The sequence below is a fragment of the Pinus tabuliformis genome, chromosome 6 (genome assembly GCF_031772625.1).
Source record: "Pinus tabuliformis cultivar Carrire ecotype Pingquan chromosome 6, CPIR1, whole genome shotgun sequence".
In the NCBI taxonomy this organism is placed as follows: Eukaryota; Viridiplantae; Streptophyta; class Pinopsida; order Pinales; family Pinaceae; genus Pinus; species Pinus tabuliformis.
In genome coordinates this window covers 501,544,274-501,567,044 of record NC_142292.1, presented here as the reverse complement: position 1 = coordinate 501,567,044, position 22,771 = coordinate 501,544,274, and the positions used below count along the sequence as shown (strand labels likewise).

General features: G+C 35.0%; 1 pseudogene; it reads left to right on the top strand.

The window, feature by feature from the left end:
- The first annotated feature begins 4,774 nt into the window (after positions 1-4,774).
- LOC149259515 (beta-xylosidase/alpha-L-arabinofuranosidase 2 pseudogene) lies at positions 4,775-8,865 on the top strand (annotated as a pseudogene).
- Positions 8,866-22,771: the final 13,906 nt, after the last annotated feature.

Genomic DNA, 22,771 nt, shown 5'->3' with positions numbered 1-22,771 from the left:
CATCATTCTATTTCTTGGATAATGGCTTTAAGTTGGTTTTAGCATGATGCTTTGAGTTCTATCTTTCAAAAATTAGGAATCTTTAATGATGTGGTACCCTTAGTGGAGGTAATTCTTTGTACTAGATTAAGGAGAAATTTACTTTCGCATCTGCATGACAATAAATTTAGAGTGTTCAATTTGCTGATTGGTCTAGGAAGGTGTCATTTTGTTCTATTTTTATCTCCCTTTTCTGGTATCATAACTCACTTAATTTTTTATGGTATTTAGAGTGATGAATTGCTCAGTGATGATTACTCACTAGGTGTTGATGGACAACAATGTGTGTTGATTGTGGCTACCTCTAAATAAGCACTACATGACCTAGGTACATGATTGTTGTATTAGGTGCAGGAATCTTATGGTAATTTTCTTGAAATTGCACCTTTTCAACAAGATTTGATTTTTTTTATTGTAAGTGTTAATAAGACTCTGGACAGAAATAAGAGCTCTGAAATCTATGACAAGTAGGGAATTCAATTGAAATAGGATAGTAGGTATGTGATATCTATCATAAAGGTGCAATATTCTTTTTCCATAATGTATGGTACAAAGCATTGCTTTCCTATACTTGATCTTGTTGTAATTTTATCATTCCTGCACTCAATACTTTCATAAGGGATGTAATATGGTTTTAGTTGGCACTGTAATAGTGATGTTGCAGACTTAATGAATGCTTTAAAAATGATGACATACCATGATATCTTAATATTTCGTTGTGGAGATTTTTGCTGACACTTTTATCGGGAAGCATAGTATGATCTTTAAACATTCCCCCTGCCTTCTTCCATGATTTTATAATCCTATGGTTTGGGGTCAGCATGGGGAAGTGTTGAGCCTCCATTTTGTCCAAATTTTCATGATTTAACTGAATAATTTTATGACTGTACTAAGTGTCTATAATCATTCTTATTCGTTTTGCGAATTATTAAGTTATTATCTAGAGGCATTTAGAGATGACAGTTGTTGATCTATGAACTCTTCTTGTTTTGTTAATTTAATGTGAAAATGTCATTAATGTCAAGCTCTTTTGTGGTAGATACTAACATTCCTATAGTAGTAGTTCCTATACCAGTTGTGCCTGCACTAACTCTGCCTGCACCAACATGCCTCCACCAACATGGCTGCACTAATTTTGGGCTTTCACACATTGACACATCTCTAGGGAAATATGAAAGAGGTTTTTGTTCAAAATATTTTTTGAACACTTCCACATAAGCTAATATACACCCAGGTCATACGGATTTATGTTTAGGCAATAATTTATGCCTCAGCCCTAAATTCGCAACAGTTTCCAGAATGCCAACTTTCACCTTGATTTCTGTTCAAGTGAAGGTGAATAGAAAAATTCTGGAACATGGGTTTTGGTCCCAATATAGCAAATTGACAAAGCCTCAAACCGATTTCTAAAATTAGTAATGGTATAAAAGTTACATAACGGTCTTTGAGGAAATTTTCTAAAAATGGATTGTTTTTCCAGAATTTTAGCATCTCAGATTTCAAACAGTGATTTTTTGGTATGATTTCCGAGGAAATGGATCTGAACTAGAAAATTATGAGAGAGGTTATTGTTTAAAATATAACAAGTTATATTTCCTCCAAACAGTTTTCCGAAATTCATAATGGTTAAGGAGATACGTAGAGTTCTTTGGAGGCATTTTGTTAAAAAAATAGATTTTTCCAGAATTGTAGAAAACGGTTAGATTTGGGAAATTCGTGCTAGATCTTCATTCCTTCAATGGGTAAATGGTTGTATTGATTATATTGATGACTATCAGTTGGGATTCAATCCCCATGTTGTTTTCTAAGGAATAGAGCCAAAATTATCATGAAAGAACATTATAAAGGAAGGAGTCAAGTAGGTGTGAAGGCTGGTTTTTGTATATGGCATATTGTATTATGTAAATCATATTTGTTTGTAGGAGGAGGGAATTGATCTTGCTAGGCAGGAAAGGAGGAGCTGCGCACTAGTGGGATGATCCCTCAAGGGGACCACTAGAACCATCGCAAGATTGTTTTATGAATTTGTAACAATACTTCTGAAATGAATTTCTTTGGCATTAAATTATGGATTCTCATTTCTACTTTGAAATGAGTTTATTTGGAAATCACTTCTGATTAATTTTGTTTCTCCATACTGTTCTGAATATTGTGACTTAATCGTTGCAAGGGCAACGAGCTGGATGGTTGGGCCCACTAGCCAGCCCATTGCCCCAAACCTCTTAACTTTCTTTTGCTGCATTTTAGTTTGCTTGGTGTGAGTGTGATCTTAGATAATTTCACAATTTCATTTCATAGCTCTGCTTCAGTCATTTCATTTCAAAAGCTTTATTTTACTGCTCTGGTTATTTAAGTTTAATATTAATTATTTTGGATGTATTTTCATAAAGGCTGAACTAAAGTCAACGGTGAATGTTTTAACTACTTCCCTTATTTATTCTTACAAAGATTTACCATGAACTCATTGTTGCATACCAAAGTTTATTTCCAGAACGCAATGGTGAAATAATTGCTGAGAAAGAATTCTGGTTAACTTAACTTAACATGTATTCATGATTACCTTTGAATATTATATGAGATGGATTCTTGCACTTTTGTAGAAAAACACTTATTCCTGCACTTTTGCAAGTAGATACCCGGATCAACATAAGGAAAGGTTGTGAAACTTGTTGACAAAACGCTCACAGAATTCTTCATTATAATTAAATGCTTCATATATTATAAGGAAGTATTTAATAAGATTAGGGTAAACAACACGAATTATATATTGGTTCTTATTGTATATTTCTCTTACAGCTAAAGTATTGAATTGTCTTTAAGAGAAGCAGTGCATTATTATCTTGATTCTTTTTAAAACATTCGATTATTTCCTTAGATTAGTTGGAATGAAGTTGTTGTGTGATTTCTAGTTTAATTTAATGCTTGCAACATAGCAGTAATTTTTAAGAGGTTTTACATTCCTTATTTCTTGAATCACTTTCTTTTGAATGGGGCCTACATTCCTTTGTCCCCTGGACAATTGAGGAAGACTAACTGCAGGAGTCAACTCAACCCAGAAGAGGAGCCAGAAGTAGATTCTCGGAGTGTGTTTACTTTTCTTTGAAGAGTCTTGTTTATTTTTCCTGAATGATGCTCCTTTTGAATTTATTGCAAGAGCTTGGTTTTTATTTAACAAATCCCCGAGGTCATATTCTGGCATATATTGTGCTACGCCTCTAAGTTTACTTACCCGGATTGACAAATTAAATGTTGGTGTAAATCTTGCACTTATACCGCCCGACAAAAAGTACAATATTTTTGAACTTTGTGGCAACGGTGAAGGGAAGTATGGTTGAATCCAACTGGAACTCAAAAGTAGACTATAGTCAAACCTTTTTAGGTTGAATGTACTTTAGATTATCGGTGTTCCACCATTTTTCTTCCGAGAAGGTTATGACTATGGCTTGGTATTTATAAATAGTAAAGGTCTGTCCATGTGGTTTCTTTTATTATAGAGTCATGTAATGGTGCACAATAAGAATTATTATAATTCAAAAGAGATGTAAATATGATTTTAGTTGAAAATAACTTAGAGATTTATTTGAAAAAAATAAAACAGAATATCAACCATGCGGCATTAATTGATGAAGGATGTGGATACATCAAAGGTCAAACTAGAAATTGCATAAGATGTTGCAAAGGAAACCCCGTAAGGCATAAATTTGAGAAGAATCGTGACATATAAAATATCATTGAAGATAAAAATTAGCGAAAAAAATTCCATTCAAAGCTAGAAGATAAAGAGAAATCAATTACTAGGTTCTTCCTATTCCAAATGAATCAATTTCTGATTATTTTTTAGTTTTATAGGATTAGCCATAGTGGCTTGAATTTGTAGTTGTGATTTTTAATTCTCAGGAATTCCTCACCATGTTTACAGTTTACTACTGAGTATAACCAATCTATTTAAGCATGGATTGAATTTAGTATAAACAACTCTAACTAGAATTTCATGTGCAGGTAGTATCAACAGAGGCTCATGCAATGTATAATACATGATTGACATATTGGAGCCCTAATGTGAATATATTTCATGGTCCTAGATGGGGATGAGGTCAAGGGACTCCAGGAGAGGATCATTTACTTGTTAATCAATATGCCGCCAACTATGTGAGGGGATTACAATTAACAAATAGTCTGGATCCTAACAAATTAAAGGTTGCTGACCCACTGTTTAAGAACTGTGTGATTGATGGCTAGGCTGCAAGTGTCATGTGTTCTTACAATAAAGTTAATGGAGTTCCAACCTGTGCAGACCCAAAGCTTCTCAATGGAGTTATTAGAGGAGAATGGGGATTGAATGGGTAATTTATAGGCATGTGAATGCTAGTTTGTACTCCATAATAGTTGCTTAATGGTGTCCAATTTCTACCAGAAAATAGTGTAGGGTTTTGATCAACTATTAAATTAGTTAATTTTCTGTTAAATTTTATTGTGTAGATACATAGTATCAGACTGATTCAACAGAAGTTATGTACAACACCCAACACTGGACTTCAACTCGTAAGAGAGTAGTGGCAGATATCATGGAGTCTGGTCAATAGTATGTACAAACAGTAGAAAGCTCTGTTGTGTTATTGATTTGTAAAGAATAAGTGGTTGGACACTAATTAACCATTAAAATCTTGCTTGTGTCTGATTGACAGGATTGGATGTCAACTGTGGAAATTTCCTTGTAGATCATGGAGAAGCAACAATGAAGGTTGGGAAGCTGAAGGAAGCCTTTATAGACACAACTCTATTCAACTCTTTCATTGTTCAGATGTGCCTGGGATTATTTGATGGGAATCCAGCAATGCAGCCCTATGGTAATCTTGGACCTCAGGATGTTTGTAGTGAACAACATCAACAGTTGGCCTTGGAGGCTGCAAGACAAGGGATAGTTCTATTAAAAAACAATAATGGAGCATTGCCATTATCCCCAACCCAAATCAGATCATTGGTTGTCATTGGACCTGATGCAAATGTCACCAATGTCATGATTGGAAACTATGCAGGTAGTCCCAACACTTAATTGAAACTTTCTCAGTACCCAAGCTATTCCATCAAATAATATTTTGTTTTTTAGTTGGCTAAGCTTAGTGATACAACTTAATTATGTTTATTGGTCACCAACATTCTCATTGTGGGTTGTCTTGGGAGGTAGGGAACTTACTAATTTTCATCATGGCAACTCACCCCATTATAATTTTTCTCATAATGTCTTGGTAACTTGGGCCCCTCTCCAAATTACCTCCTAAAAACTATTTCTTCATGGTTGCAGCTCACATGCCAATTTTCAACATTACAGTCCATCTAATTTTCAACATTGCAGTTTATGAATAACCCAATTATAATTTTTCTCATCCCAATCTTGGTAACTTGAGGCACTCTCCAACTCACCTTCTCAAATCTCTATAGGTATACCATGCAGATACACAACACCTCTACAAGGTTTAGGTAAATACACAACAACTATACATAAGCTTGGCTATGAAAATGTAGCCTGCCAGATGAATTCTATACTAATAAGTGAGGCTTTTGAGGCAACATCTCAAGTATATGTCATAGTGATAATCGTAGGAGCAGACCAAACAATAGAAGCAGAGGGGCTTAACAGAGTGAGCTTGTTATTGCCTAGAAAACAAGAACAAATGGTATTAGACATAGTAGATGCAACAAGAGGAACAATAATATTAGTAGTAATGTCAAGGGGACCATTGGAGATTTCATTTGCTAGAGATAATCTGAAGAAATGCAGAATTCTGTGGGTGGGATATCTGGGCCAAGCTAGAGGATGCATTGGTTGACATAATTTTTGGTTAGCACAATCTAGGTATATTGACATGCCTATCTTGATGTTTCTATACTAGAACAGATTCATCTTAACCTCAAATCCATAGATTCATCTTAACATCAAATATATTTTGTCCCTGGAACTATCAAATTCCCAGAGATGTTAATTTCAATGTATTTACAACCAATTATGTGAAAATCTTATAATCACTGTCATAAATGCTCGCATGATGAAATGATCAAATTCCTTCTTGAATTTTACAAAGGTGGGAGGTTGTCTTTAACATGGTATCCTGAAGAATTTTCAATAAAAGTACCCATGAAAAACATGAACATGCGTCCTAATCTTGCAACTGGTTACCCTACCGAACTTACATATTTTACATAAGGAATTTAGTGTACCAATTTGACTATGGACTGAGTTACACAACATTCTCTCATTCTTTGGTCTGCACACCAAAGTTGGTTTCATTGTCCCTTCATGAAAGCCTACTTAAGCCATGCCACAGAATGAACAATTCCCACACTTCAATCAAAGTGGAGAAAACCAAGTGCCAGAGATTTCTCTTTGACCTTCATGCAGACGTGTATAACACAGGCAACAAAGATGGATATCATGTTGTGATCCTTTTTTCCAGTCCTCCTGCTATTTAGGGAACTCCATAGAAGTGCATGATGAGCTTTAGAAAAGTCCATGTTGGTGCAGGAGGCACAGAAAGAGTGCATTTCAGCATTGATGTGTGCAAAGATCTGAGTATTGTGGATGGGAGCGGTGTGAAGCAATGGCTTTTGGGTTCTCACCTTCTTCATGTTGGTGATACCAAGCATGCCCTTCATGTTGAAATTGAATGAATATATATTTCAAAAAGAGTAAGATCCTAAGTGGATTATCTAAGATCAGAGATCAAAGTGAAATTATTGAGCAACAACTCCTAAAAATTGGGTGTGGTTGCTGTGGTGTAGTTTAATAGTTTGGAAGCTTGCATAGGGTTGGGCTAGTGGAAGTTGGTGGAGCTTCATTGTTGCCTCTGCTTGGAAGTCTACAAGGAGTTTTGACACCACTCTAATTGAAAAAAATTGGTAGCATTGGCTCTAAGTGGAAATACCTAGGAGTTTTAGTTCCACTCTAATTGAAAAAACAGTTTGGTGGTTCTTTTAAACAAAAAGAAAGTACCATTGGTATTGGTTTATTATTGAAAAAACAATATTCATGATATTTTTGATATAATGCATCTTTATTAAGTCATTTGACAACAAATTTGTGATGAAATATGTTTTCCCTAAATGTAAGGAAACATGTTTTGTTTGTTTTTTTCCTTTGTTAATAAATGATTGTCTAATTTCACCCCCATTTAATGATGGGAAATCCCCTTTCTCTGATGCTTTTCAATTATTTTTGAGGTAATATTGGATGAAATCTCAGATTGTTGTACTCAGTAGTACCTTTATCTCTGGAGTTCCATAAGATTGGATCCATCCTTTTTCTATGATGTTTTTCGATCATTTTTTTAAGATAATAGTGAATGAAATCCTTGATTAGTGTATCGTTTAACAATACCTTTAATGTTGGAGTTTTATAATCTTGATTTGATCTATCTTTAATAAATGGGAATTGTCTTATGAGTTTTATAAAGAGAGGACTGCTACGCCTCAAAATCTACAAGATGAGGAGCAAGGTACATGCATCAAGTAAAGCACAGTGAAGGCATTATCAATGGAGGTGAATCTGTTAGGCATGTCTTATACATATATTTCAAACTTATGATCCCATATAACTGGTTGGACTTCCTTTTCGTTTCATCTCTCTTATTCTCTCATACAATTGCCCCATTTATGCTAGCATCCATGCATATTACACATAGACACTAACATACTTTCAAAAACTACAAAGACGTGTTTTACATCACTGTACATGACCCAAATATCTATAACTCACCCATTTCAGTAGTAGTATCAAATCAATTTCTTTCCTCACCCTTCTCTATCTGGTGAGCCCTCTTTCTTCACTGTAAGAAGAAAAAAATAGAGGAAATAACTTCTAAAATGACAGATTCTCTTCATCCACTTTATTTCTTGTTTTGTGCATTCCACTGCCTGGGAATGAAGGAAGACAAATTTGTGAGGCTTCTGAGGCAGCATCTCAAGCAGATGCCACAATGATAATTGTAGGAGCAGACCAAACAGTAGAAGCAGAGGGGCTTAACAGAGTGAGTCTGTTATTGCATAGACAACAAGAACAACTGGTATTAGACACAACAGATGCAACAAGAGGAACGATGATATTAGTAGTAATGTCAAGGGGACCAATGGACATTTCATTTTCCAGAGATAATCTGAAGATATGCAACATTCTGTGGGTGGGATATCTAGGCCAAGATGGAGGAGATGCATTGACTGACATAATTTTTGGTCAGCACAATCCAGGTATATTGACATGTCTATCTTGACCTTTATATACTAGCATAGATTCATCTTAACCTCAAATCCATATATTCATCTTAACCTCAAATCTATTGAGTCCTTGGAACTGTCAAATTCCCAGAGATGTCAATTTCAATGTTTTTACAACCAATTCTTTGAGAAGCTTATAATCACTGTCATAACTGCTAGCATGATGAAACAATCAAATTCCTTCTTGAATTTTACACAGGTGGGAGATTTCCTGTAACATGGTATCCTGAAGAATTTGCAATAAAAGTACCCATGAAAAACATGAACATGCATCCTGATCTTACAACTGGTTACCCAGGCTGAACTTACAGATTTTACACAGGGAAATCAATGTACCCATTTGGCTATGGACTGAGTTACACAACATTCTCTCATTCTCTAGTCCACGCACCAAAGTTGGTTTCATTGTCCCTTCATGAAATCCTACTTAAGCCATGCCATGGAATGAACAATTCCTGCACTTCGGTCGAAGTGGAGAACACCAAGTGCCAAGGATTTCTCTTTTACCTTCATGCGGACGTGCATAACACAAGCAACAAAGATGGAGATCATGTTTGCTAGTCCTCCTACTATTCAGGGAGGACCCTATGTTGGCATTTAATCTGACATTTTAGGTGAACTTCTTCACCTGCCATACAAATTTGAATGATTGGGGAAGTTCACTAAAAACCCCAGACACTAAAGCCAAACACAGGGTCCTCACAAAGGAAAGAAAATGGCAATACCTTCCAATACCTCAACTCTGTGGATACTTAATTAAATTCATCCCTACTGCTAGGGTGTAACCATGCAAATTTTGGATTTTTCCATTGCTGCCTCCTCAGGCATTTACTCCCATGGATTTGAAATATGTCTTCTACATTAAAGATTACATCAAAGCAATAGAAAAAATAGAGTAAAGCATGCAAATGGAGAGGTAGAAAATTGCCTAAAGGTGAGTACAAATAATGAACATGAAGCTAAAATGCAAGTGCTAGTTCACTCCTAGTATCAGTGGGAGTATATAAAGCAGAATGAGTCTTAGGCCTTATCTCCTCCAGTTGTTGGATGACAGCCTTAATATCTGGTCTCACCGATGGAGAAGGTGCACAACAACCCATGGAAAGTTGTAGTGCTCGAAGTAATCCATCATCTACAAGACTTCTTAATCCCCTCAAGATATCAACATCAAATAGATCCAACGTACTCTCCTCCAATACAATAGTCTTCATAATAGAAGGAAAATCCACAAATTCGTCAGAGCTCTCATTCTTGCCTGGTTTCTTCCCAATGAGTATTTCTAATAGGGAAATGCCTTGTTTCCCTCAAGTATAGATGCATTCATCATCTGAGTAGAAGATGGTGGGGTCATTAACTGGTTTAGACTATAATTAGTTAGATATGACACATAGTTTTGATCCACCAAAACATTCTTGTATTTGAGGTTGCATCATGCAACATATGTGTGAAGGGAACCACTTAGAAGCCATTGTTGCTAAATCTATGCCCCAAACTGGTCTCTTCCCTAAGAAATAACAGATTGTGTTACTTTCGGTCAAACCCAAGCTTCCACTTGCTCTGGGATTGAAATTTGAATCTTGGAAATTGTAGATTATTCTCCTTCAACAATACTACATTGATAAACTTCATAAGCACTTCCTATCTATTAGATAAATATCAAACAATTTCAGGAAAATATGATTGCTGCAAAACAACAAATTGTAATTGCATGATAGTTGAAGGTTACATTAAGAACCATAAAAGATAAAATGGGTTTAGTTTGTATGAACCAAATCATGGGTTTGAAAACTGAGATACCGATTTTTAAATTCCAGGTTGAAGCATAATTATTCAACCAAATTCTTGATAAAAATAAAAGGCCTGAAACTACTCCCATTGACTATCAAACATGAGAATTTATGTTTTAGAAATCAATTCTTCAAAAAAAAAATCCAAAAAATCAAAATGTAAAGAGTGGGAAATATTATTGCATTCATTAGGGTTAACATATGCATCTTCATGTGATTTCAATTATATACATTTTCATATTCCATCCTATGTTAGACTCTAAACAAATGGTGAACTATTGTTCATACATAATCAATGCAAAAAGACTATAAGATTTGATCCCGTTATTATATTACCTAGTACCTAGGTGAATTTTTTAACATAAAGACATACCATTCCATTTCATTGTGACTAGTCAAGATTGAAATTTAATTTCCTCCTCATAAAACCTACCTATTCATAAACAAACCGATAATATTTCATTAGAAAGCCATACTCATTTCTCATTGTTCCCTACCTATGCATGTGCATATGTGCCTTTGTATATGTGTTTGAGCCTTTGAGTTTTTTGTTTAGGCCTTAAAGGGTGGGAGAAGAATAAATGGACAATAGTACTATCATATCTACAACTGGGTCGATACATTAAACTAAGAAAATGGTTGGAAATAGTGTGCTAAAAGGATAATTATTTTTGAAACACGTTTACTGCCAGAAGGAGAGTCAAGCTTCTACACAAAAAATGTTAAAAATAGATTCAAAGTTAATAAAAACATGTACCTAGCCTTGATGGGAATTTTGGTGAACTTTGGACTGAATGGTAGCAGAGAGTACATTTTGGAGTTCAAAGCATATCCTAAAGCATTAAGGCTTTTTGAAAAAAACCCTTATCTGCTTTGCCTTTGGGTATCATATCCTCTATTGGAGACAAAAGTTCATGCCTTCTAGGACCATTAGGAAATGTAGGTTTTAACCTCATACAGAAATTAACTCCATACGAAGTCTAAAAATAAAAAAATAAACAATGGCGAGAGCATAACACATAAAGCAAATATACACAAAGATTTTCCCCTGATTCCCAAAACCGGGACTACTAGATTGATTTTTCATTATGTTCCTTTCAATGTTACAATACATATATATACATGCCGAAGCATCCATAAACCCCAATCCTTTAACCCTGGATTATATCATAACCATAGTTCCCTTGACCGGATCTATAAAATACCATGGACCGAAAACCATCGCGCCCAAAACCATGTGTGAAATCCATGCACAAAACCACAGGTAGGTCCACCCACCTAATATAGGGTCCAATTTCTTTTTTCCCGGGGCGCTGCCTCAGATCCCGTAGAGGGGGGCTACCATCCCCCTCAAACCCCTTGACAGGGGAGGCTGTTGAACCCCCTTTGTCCCCCTCCCCAATGCGCCTAGTGTAGCGAAGGGAGCACTCCACCCCACCTCTAGCCCCCTGGTTTAATTACTGGGGCTAGTCACAGAAAGAATATAACACAACCCAACATTCTCCCACTTGTTGTTTCTTTCCACAAGGGGCCATAGGAGAGCTTAATCATTGATCCAGCCTTGCAACACCCATTTTTTCTCTGCACCAAGAGAACTTCTCAGTGCTTAGAGACTTTGTTAATGCATCTGCAGTATTCTTCAAAGTGTCCACCTTTACCAACAACACCTTCTTGTCTTCTACCATATCCCTCACAAAGTGATACTAAACATCAATGTGCTTTGTCTTTGAATGATAAGAAGGGTTCTTTGCCAAGAAAATTACACTTTGGCTGTTACAGTCTATCCTTATAGCTCACTGTACTAACCCCATACTTGAACACAACCTTTGCAACCAAACTAATTCCTTGCTTGCATGAGTGGATGCCATGTATTCTGCCTCTGTAGTTGACAGTGCCACTACAGATTGTCTCTTACTCATCCAACTGACTGCACCTCCAAATAGGTTAAACACATACCCACTTTTAGATCTTCTCTGATCTAGATATCCATCCCAGTCTGCATCAACAAAGCCACGTATGTCCAAAACTTTGTCCAATCCTGGTCTTCCTTGGTAGCACAAACCATAATTAGTAGTGCCATGCAAATACCTGAAAACTCGCTTCACTGCTATCCAATGCTCCTTCCCTAGTTTTGACATAAACCTACTCAATACTCCCACTGCATGTGCAATGTCTAGTCTAGTACAGACCATTGCATAAATCAGACTACCGATTTCACTTGCATATGGAACATGGGACATGTCCTCTTCCTCTTCTTATGTCTTGGGACACTATTCAGTAGATAACTTTACACCTACATGAATAGGAACCTTTACTGGTTTACTATCTTGCATATTAAACCTTTGCAATATTGCCTTGAAATACTTCCTCTGGTTTAACCAGAGCTTCCTCTTTGCCCAGTCTCATTTAATTTCCATGACCAGAATATAGTTTGCAGCACCAAGATATTTCATGTCGAATTTGAAGGACAATTGGGTCTTCAACTCCTGGATAATTTCTTTGTCATTTCCAACCAGCAACATATCATCCACATACAAGACCAGATAAATAACACGGTCACTGATTAATTTAAAACACACATAGTGATATGATTTTCTTATGGTGAAGCCAAGTCCCTGTATAAATGTATCAAATTTCTGATACCACATCCTTGGTTATTGTTTTAACCCATATAGATACTTTTTTAACTTGCATACCAGTTCTTTCTTACCCATCATCATAAATCCTTCAGTTTGCTTCATGCATATCTCTTCTTCCAGGTCCTCGTGAAGAAATGTTGTCATCACATCCATCTATTCTACCTCAAAATCAAAAGCAAGAACAATAAATAAAAGTAATTTAATAGAAGCTACCTTGGCAATAGGAGAAAAAATATCACCAAAATCAATTCCCGACACCTGGGAATAACCTTTTGCTACCAATCGAGCTTTGTATTTCTCCACCTTTCCTTCTACATTCATCGTCTTCTTGAACACCCATTTGTTTCCAATGGGTTTCCTTCCAGCCGAAAACTCCACTAGATCCCAAGCCTCATTTTTGTGCAAAGATGCCATTTCATCAACCATGGCCTCTTTCCAGAGTTTTCCATCCTCTAAATCTACTGCTTCCTTCACAGTTCTGGGATCATCATCAGTAATAGATAAAGAAAAATTTGAGTAGAAAGTAGATGGACTATACTTTTCTGGCTATCGTCTTTCTCGAACTGATCTTCTCATAACTGGAGTTTGTGGCTCTTTATATTCTAATTCCTCTTCTACTGTAGAGTATGATCCTTCATCCTTTAGCTCAAACTCTATCTTCTCAGGTTCCTTTGGTAGGACTTCATGTTTAATAACATCTTTCACCTCTCTAAACACCACATCTCGGCTCTACACAACCTTCCTTGTTACTGGGTTCCAAATCTTATAACCTTTTAAACCATCCTTATACCAATAAAGATGCACTTTTCAGATTTACTATCCAACTTTGTTCTTTTCTCCTTTGGAATGTGTACATATGCATCACATCCAAATACCGTCAAATGTGAAAGAGAAGTTTTCTTACCAGTCCGTACCTCTTATGAAGTCTTATCCTCCAACGCTGATGAAGGTGATCTGTTGACCAGGTAACATGCAGTCTCCATCGCCTTTGCCTAGAATTCCTGTCCTAACTCGACACTATTTAACATGATTCTTTCCCTTTCCATCAATGTCTTGTTCATTCTTTCTGCAACTCTATTTTTCTCAGGTGTTTATGGAGTAGTTTTTTGTCGTGCTATACCACACTTCTTACATAACTCTTTAAATTCCTTCTTGCAAAACTCTCCACGGTTATCTATCCTCAACACCTTTATCTTCTTCTTTGTCTGGTTTTCCACCAGAGCCTTAAATTCTTTAAACATGTCAAAGACTTTAAATTTATTCTTGAGGAAATGTATCCATGTATTCCTTGAGAAGCCATCTATAAATGATACATAGTACACAGACTTACCCAGTGATGGAATCGACACAGGTCAAAACGAATTACTGTGCACAAGCTCTAATATTTGTTTCACCCTCTTACCACCAGAGGGGAAACTCACCCGATTTTGCTTCCCATATACACAATTTTCATAGAAATCAAAATCCAGAGAGCTATTAGACATACCTTCTACCATACCTTTACCATGAAGTATTTGAAGGCCCTTCTCTCTAATATGTCCAAGCCTTTGATGCCATATCATGGTATTTTCTCCAAAGACCACTAGATTTTTTGTTCCACTTTCAGTGTTTCACCCATCACAGTGCTACCTTGCAACTTGTACAGAGTTCCAATCCGAACTCCCCGCATCAATACTAGTGCTCCCCGAACCATCTTGCAGATATATTTCCTGAACACTGTTTTTACACCTGCATCATCCAACTTGCTTACAGAAATTAGATTTCTAGCTAATGTAGGAATATGAAGAACACCTGGAAGTGTTCTAATCCTCCCACCTTGCAACTTTAACTTGAATTTTCCGCGAGCAATGATCCTAGCCTTCCTATCATCCCCTAAGAAGACATCACCACCACCATATTTCTCATACTCGCAAAACCACTCTCTATGGGGAGTGAAGTGAAAGGATGCACCTGAGTCAATCAATCATTCCTCATGATCTACATGTATACTTGAAGAAGAAGCCAAGTACATATCCCCACCTTCATTTGAGGTGGGTTTTTCCTATGCAGAAGGAGCATCATCAGATCCCTTCCTTTCTCAGGAGCTTTAGATTTATAATCCCTTTTGTAGTGCTCTTCCTTTTCACATTTCCAACACACCTTTACAAGTTTTCCTGGAGATTTAGATCTCCCACTCGATGACTTATTTTTGTTTCTGTTCTGGGACCATCCTTGTACAGACAAGGCATCACCATTCTGGCTCTCCATATTTCTCCATCTCATCTCCTCCGTCAGTAAGGATGAGACTATTTCATCAAACTGCAAGGCAGTTGCATTGCTACCTATTGCAACAACCAGACTATCCCACGAATCTGGTAGAGAACACAACAAACTGATGCACTTATCTTCATATGAAATTTTAATATCAACAGATAGTAACTGACTTACCATAGTGTTAAATGCATTCAGATGCTTTGTCACCGAGTCTCCATCTTTCATCCTCAGGTTAAACAACTTTTTCCGTAGGAACAATTTATTAACCAGAGACTTAGATTGGTACAAAGTCCCTAACTTGTCCCACAAAACCTTCGTCATCGCTTCCCCTGATACATTCAACAATACTGAATCTGAGACACACAATCATATTGTGCTTTTTGCCTTCGGATCCAACTTCTTCCATTCTTCATTGGACACTCTCGTTGGTTTAGTACCTGGATCTACCACGATCCGCTGATATTTATCCACTAATAGATCCTCCATCTTGAGTTTCCACAACTTAAAACTCTGACCATTAAATTTCTCGATCTCTATATTTCCAATGCTTGCCATCTTCTTTCACCACAAGAATCGATCCCCCAGATCTCCCACTTAACAAGGTCTACCATAGGCCTGAGCAAAACCCCTCAGCAGCAAAGGTGTCCCCTTGAAGGCAAAAAGCTCTGATACCAAATGTTGGTCTAACGACAATCGTGATTCCCAACACTCTGCCTATGCATGTGCATACATGCATTTGTATATGTGTTTGAGCCTTTGAGTTCTTTGTTTAGGCCTTAAAGGGTGGGAGAAGAATAAATGGACAATAGTACTATCATATCTACAACTCGGTTGATACATTAAACTAAGAAAATGGTTGGAAATAGTGTGCTAAGAAGATAATGATTTTTGCAACACGTTTACTGTCAGAAGGAGAGTCAAGCTTCTACATAAAAAATGTTAAAACGAGATTCAAAGTTAATAAAAACATGTACCTAGCCTTGATGGGAATTTTGGTGAACTTTGGACTGAATGGTAGCAGAGAGTACATTTTGGAGTTCAAAGCATATCCTAAAGCATCAAGGCTCTTTGAAAAAAACCCTTATCTGCTTTGCCTTTGGGTATGATATCCTCTATTGGAGACAAAAGTTCATGCCTTTTAGGACCATCAGGAAACTCTAGCTCTTTTCCTTCGACAACTGAATATAATCTAATTCATTTCCAATAATTATTATATATACTTGCATTCATGCATATTTATTATAGATTGAATAGAGTTTGTTGCAAGAAATAAATACCTAAAGAATCATTTGTGGAAGACACACTTTTGTCCAAATCAAGTGGTAATGAGAGCAATTGAAATAGTAAAGGTTGGCATGGTTCATCCATTTGGACACTATGTTTACTCAAACTCAGTGGTGCTTGACCATCTTCTACAGAGTACCTTTACCCTTGTCCTTGATCTTTTGGTTTCTCATCTCCAGTAAAATGTCCCAATTTTTCAAGAGCCTGGTTTTTTTGGCTGCTTGCATCTGACAAAGAATCCAAGCCACTTACCTTAATCCAAGAACTCACACCTATCAATTTATTGGTGCCATAATCTGGGTAAAACACGAAGACGAGTGAGTGACCTCCTTCTTATAGATTGAATAGAGTTTCTTGCACAAATGAAATACCTAAAGAATAATCTATGGAAGGCACACTTTTATCCAAATTAGGTGGTATTATGTGCAATTGAGATGATAAAGGATGGCATGGTTCATCCATTTGGATGCTATGTTTACTCAAACTCAGTGGTGCTCAACCATCTTGAATAGAGCACCTTAATCTTTTCCCTTAATCTTCTGCTTTCTCATCTCCAGTAAAATGTTCCAGTTTTTCAAGAGCTTGGTTTTTCTGGTTGCTCACATTTGACAGAGTAGTCAAGAAACTTTCGTTGCTCCAAGAACTCGAAACTATCAATTGATTGGCACCATGCTCTGGGCACAACACAAAGACGAGTGAGTGACCTCCTTCTTATAGATTGAATATAGTTTATTGCAAGAAAGAAATACCTAAAGAATCATCTATGGAAGACACACTTTTATCCAAATCAAGTGGTAATGTGTGCAATTGAGACGGTAAAGGTTGGCATGGTTCATCCATTTGGACACTATGTTTACTCAAACTCAGTGGTGCTCGACCATCTTCTACAGAGTACCTTAACCCTTGCCCTCGATCTTTTGGTTTCTCATCTCTAGTAAAATGTCCCAGTTTTTCAAGAGCCTAGTTTTTCTGGTTGCTCGCATCTGATAGAGCAGTGAAGTAGCTTTCGTTGCTCCAAGAACTCACAACTATCAATTGATTGGCACCATGCTTTGGGTACAACATGAAGACAGAGAAGCCAAGCAACTTTCATTGCTCCAAGAACTCACATCTATCAATTGATTGGCGCCATGCTTTGGGTATAACACGAAGACAAGTGAGTGACATCCTTCTTCATCACAACTGATAGAGAAACTAACACACCTAACCAACAAAAACTTGCATTCGACGGCTCATAATATTTCAATCGTCTAATACAAGATCGACGGTGCCAAATGGTGTAGAGTGGCAGCCAAGGGAGTTATTCTAAAAAAAGTGCCTTACAATATAATTAATTAATTAATTAATTTTTTTTTAAATTAAATTTATAAATAATATGATTTTAATTAATAAAATATACTTAAATAAATATATTTTTATAAATTAATTAGATGGTAAAAGTAAATAAGTGTAAAACATACATATTTAGATTTAATAAGAATTCAAATCTTAATTAATTATAACATATTAAAATTAAAATTTAATATTCAATATATAATTAAATAAATTATATTTTAAAAATAGTTTTATAAAAATATTTATATAAATTAAATAGTTAACGAAAAAGAATAACCCCGAAACATAAATGTAAATAAGAAAGACGATTGTAACACTAAGTCTAACAAAAATTTAAATCTTAAATTGGAAATCAGCCACTCAACTAATAAACTCTAAAGTATAAAAAATATAAAACTATATTAATACTTGTCAATTTAAAAGTACTTTCATTTATACATTTGGCAGATATATAATGATTGTGGTCCTAATTCAGTGCATTGGCCCAATTTTATCCATAAAATTGGGAATTCGGCCCATAGGAAGACAACCCAAATAAATAGTTTGGTCATTAAATTCGCCAATCAACTTGCTGTCTTTTGAAAGAAAAATTAGAAAATCAAATACGATATTATATTTATTTTCTTTAAATAATATAAATTTTTATATAATATTTATTCTAAAAAATATATACAACTTAAATATTATATATTCTTTCTCAAATTTCAATATTCTCACACTCAAACATAAACCCGAGCTAGGTGAATTTATTGCCTTTTATTTTATATTCTTAATATTAAATATAAACCCGAGCTAGGTGAATTTATTTCCTTTTATTTTATATTTTATCTATATTTTTAATATTAAATATATGTCTCTATTATGTAAATGTTTTTCGTAATACCATGTTTATATTATGACATGATCTAATATGACTTAATATATTATGTGAAATATATATATATATATATATATATAAATAAAATGTTTAAATTTTATACTTTTCAAAATTATTATAATACATATATATTTTAAAATATTTAATATAAATTATCAACCAAATATTTTTAGACAATATCTAATATAAATCATAATTAATTTTTTTAATATAAATTAATATTGATGTATATTTAAAAATATATTAATAACAAGAAAATCAGTTTAATGTGGGTCAAAAATACAATTTAAACAATAAAAAATTAAACATTATTTTTCTGCACTCTAAAATAAATTTGCACAATAAATTTGATTCTTCACTGCTCATGTGAAATCAGTGATTAAAATAGATCTATACTAGTAATATTATAGATAAGAAAATATAAAATGTGTAAGCTAATTTTTTAACCATCTTATTTCTCTAATAATACCTTACTAATCAAAGACCTAATTTCAAATGATTTATTTTGAATGGTTTGTTTTCCAATTTGTCTTTCATATTGTCGACATGATATTGTCGACATGATCAGTAGCTATCCCTTGCCTCAATAGACCGTTCTCTGCCGCAAACTACTGACGAAGATAAGAGCTGAACCTAGTCAGCTTTATATTTACAATCAAAAGATTCTAATTTTAACGTTTTCAAGTTATCTGGCAGCACCAAACAAGTTTAACGTTTTCAAATTATCTGGTAGCACCAAACAAGTAGTGGACGAAGAAGTAACATGCCACTTGCTATGGGTTTTAGACAGCATTCATTTCTTCTACGTATGATATAGAAAGACGTTAGAAGCTATCAGTAACTTAATCTATGTGACTTGGCTAACTACTTAGGGCTATCTTATTATAAAATATTGTTGAATATCTTGTTCAGTTACACATATCTCTTGAAAGAGATTGAATATCTTGTTCATTTACACAGATATCTTGAAAGATGATATTTCTAAATCCTAGTTATTCAGTGGATGTCAGAACAATCTATGTTGCGTGCGTGAGCGATAGAGGATCTTCGCATATTGGAATCGTTTTAGAAACCTTTATGAAAGTTTCAGTTTTGCGAATCAAATTTAGTGTGGGCTCAACATACAAGTGGGGTTAAAGTTACATCCGAAGTGACTTAAAGGTTCCTCTGTTGAACAAATCGATTCGACCATCTATAACTGTTTGAAAAGGGCATATACATCAAATGAATGCATGTAAATTATTATATGTCTCCTGACCACTCCTAAGTCTCGTCAATACCTAAAACAAATAGTTTTCGGATTGATTAGATATAATGGAACCTCTGTTCAAAGAAAGAAAACTGAATCCGCTTCGAATGATTCCAGCTCACAAGAACATAATGGAAAAAGTAAAATTCACTCAGAATCAGAATATATTTCCTTCAATCTGTCCACTAAAAGCTTAACGTTCTTTATAAGAGAACGATATTACTAGATTTCTCATAGAGAAGCGTACATAAAATTTTCTATTGCTGGAGTTGGGAGTTGTCCCCAGATTTCCCAGAGGTGAATATGGCTTCAAATTTCGTAAAGGGTTCACTTCCGAAAATGCAAACACAAATTGCTATAAAAGAATGCAGTATGTGTGGAGATTTGGGCATCGAGAAGGAACTTTTTCAGTGCGAAAGATGTTTATATCGCCTTCAACACAGGTTATATTTCAGTAATTCATTTCTAATTTTAATATCCTTCTATACTTGTAATAGGCCTGTTAGACTTTTCACATCTCCCAACAACCCCAAGAATCTAAGCGAGAATGGTTTCTGAAAAACAGTTCATATATTGACAGTGTATTTCCATAATAGCCTATACTAGGTTTTGTGCAAACTCTGAATGGGTTTTTGTGCTACATCCAGATACTGCAGCAAACTGTATGGACATGGAGAATTGAAAGAGTTGACCTGCGACTGGTGTCTGCATGAACAAGAAAGCAGCTGCAGGAGAGACAGAAACACGAGGCAAATGAAGACTGCACAATATATTTCAAGTGAGGAGCCAGCGGATTTAAAACCAAGTTCAGACCACGAAAAAGGCAAAGGCTCAAGTCACAACGTGGAATGCGTTAATGAACCTCCAGCAGCAGCAACAAGTAACAATGAAAATCCACCACACCATTCTTCCCACAAGAAAGGAATGGTTGGAGATAAAGGTAAAAATATAAAACAGCGACATAAATATAGGTCTCTTGCAAAGCTTCTTTCAGTATCTTTGCGTATCTAGCCTCATAATTCAGAACAACATATGCACCTCTGCTTTTACATATACGAAATAGCATATTGTATTTTTCGAAAGGTAGAACAGAAATATGCAATTATGTCTGTAATATGCGAAAAAGTATACTACTGTTTTCTGGGTCAAATTGAAATCGGTATATAAATATTGTGCTTATGTTTAAATGTTTACCTTATACATTTATGAGTGTTTTAGAACATTATCGATATATAGTGTATCTAGACACCTACAAATAAATAGCATTAACATTAAAATGTATTTTTTAAGTTCTAGATTCTAATAAATTAAAATTAATTCTATTTTATATCCGTGGAGAATAATAATTGCATGATTCTCGATGCACGGTACGATTATTTTGTGTATGAAAACTTAGTATGCAATCGGTTTAATTTTGTAATGAAAATTACTAGCAGTATTGGTAAAATAGAATTTATATATTAACTTTAGCTCTTAATAGGAGTTATGGATTTGTATATAGATGGAGAGATGGTATGTCCGGAATTGTATATAAATGGAGAGATGGTATGTTCCTATAGGAAACGAAATTATGTTCTCCAACTTTTGACATTATAAAGAAATCGTTTATGTGAATTCTCAATTTTTTTTGGTAATATTTCGGAAATTTAATGTTTGTCTTTTGGATTTTCCGAATAATCTTAAATTTGGAATGGAGATAAGGATGGCCCTCAATTAGTTATTGGAGGAGCGATGAACATCCAGAAATGTTTTACATTAATCTATTTTCAAACCGTTGTATCAAAATGAATTTATCCCGTGGTTATGTGTTGATATTCTTGATTTATTTATGTGATTGGCTTGATTAATAATAAGTTATTAATTAATTCAGTTTAGGTGTGATTGAGATATTCTGTCAACTAAATTTTGTGTAATTAAAATAGTTTGTCTTTTTAAATATATTTAGATGTATTTATATATTATGTTTTTAATTGAATAAGACCTACTAAATATAGTTTTGTATGTGTAACAATTCTCTTTTGATATGTACGCTAATCTATGCTTAAGCCCCTCGCGAGAAAGTCTCGGAAAATGTGAGATTTAATCCAGTTAGATTAGGGGAGAGTAGCCATATATATATAAAAGTAGATTCTTTATCTCAATGATTGCTGCTATATATTCGAAATCAGGAATTAAACTCTCCAGTATCAAATCAAGAAAGCAACGAAGTCACCATTATTGATAAGCTCAAGCATTGGATCTTGATTATGTTATTCCGATTGTGTCACAAGAAATCCGAGAAATTACTACTTGTTTATAATTCATGCCCAATTGAAGTCTGGATGAACGACCATTTAGATTGGCAAGAGGAAAGGATCCGTCTATGCCAAGGAAAAGATTCACCCATGCAATAGTGGAATATAGGGTATAAAATAGCATATCTCCATGATGAATTTTAACAATGCATGCAACATTTATACTTTAAATCGAGCAACATCATGTGGGACTCAAAGTTCTATGGAAATTTGGGCGAGTTTGCTGTGGCACGCATAATCGATCACAGTCTCATTGCATATTTCATTTCGCCCCACGAGACACAATACCTTATAATACAAAGCATAATCGATCAGAGTCTCATTGTATATTTCATTTCGCCCTACGAGACACAATACCTTATAATACAAAACATGATATCTTGAATAGCCAGGAGTCGAGTAGCTAGAGGCATGTTGTTGATGGCCATTGGTAGTATAGGCATGGAATTAGTATAGGGAAAACTGTCTAATGGTTAGCAATGGACCACAAAGTAAATGGTCTATTCAACCATATAAATCAGACAACTTATACTGGGCAGTGATACAATCGTTCAACAAACTACACTATTCTACCTGATCATATTTTGTGAGTACAATAGATAACATTTATGTATCTAAGTGGATGGAAATATTCAACATAATGATTTAGAAGTATGCTAATAGTTTGTGAGTACAATTGATAACATTTATGTGCATAAGTGGATGGAAATATTCAACATAATGATTTAGAAGTATGTTAATAGAATGTC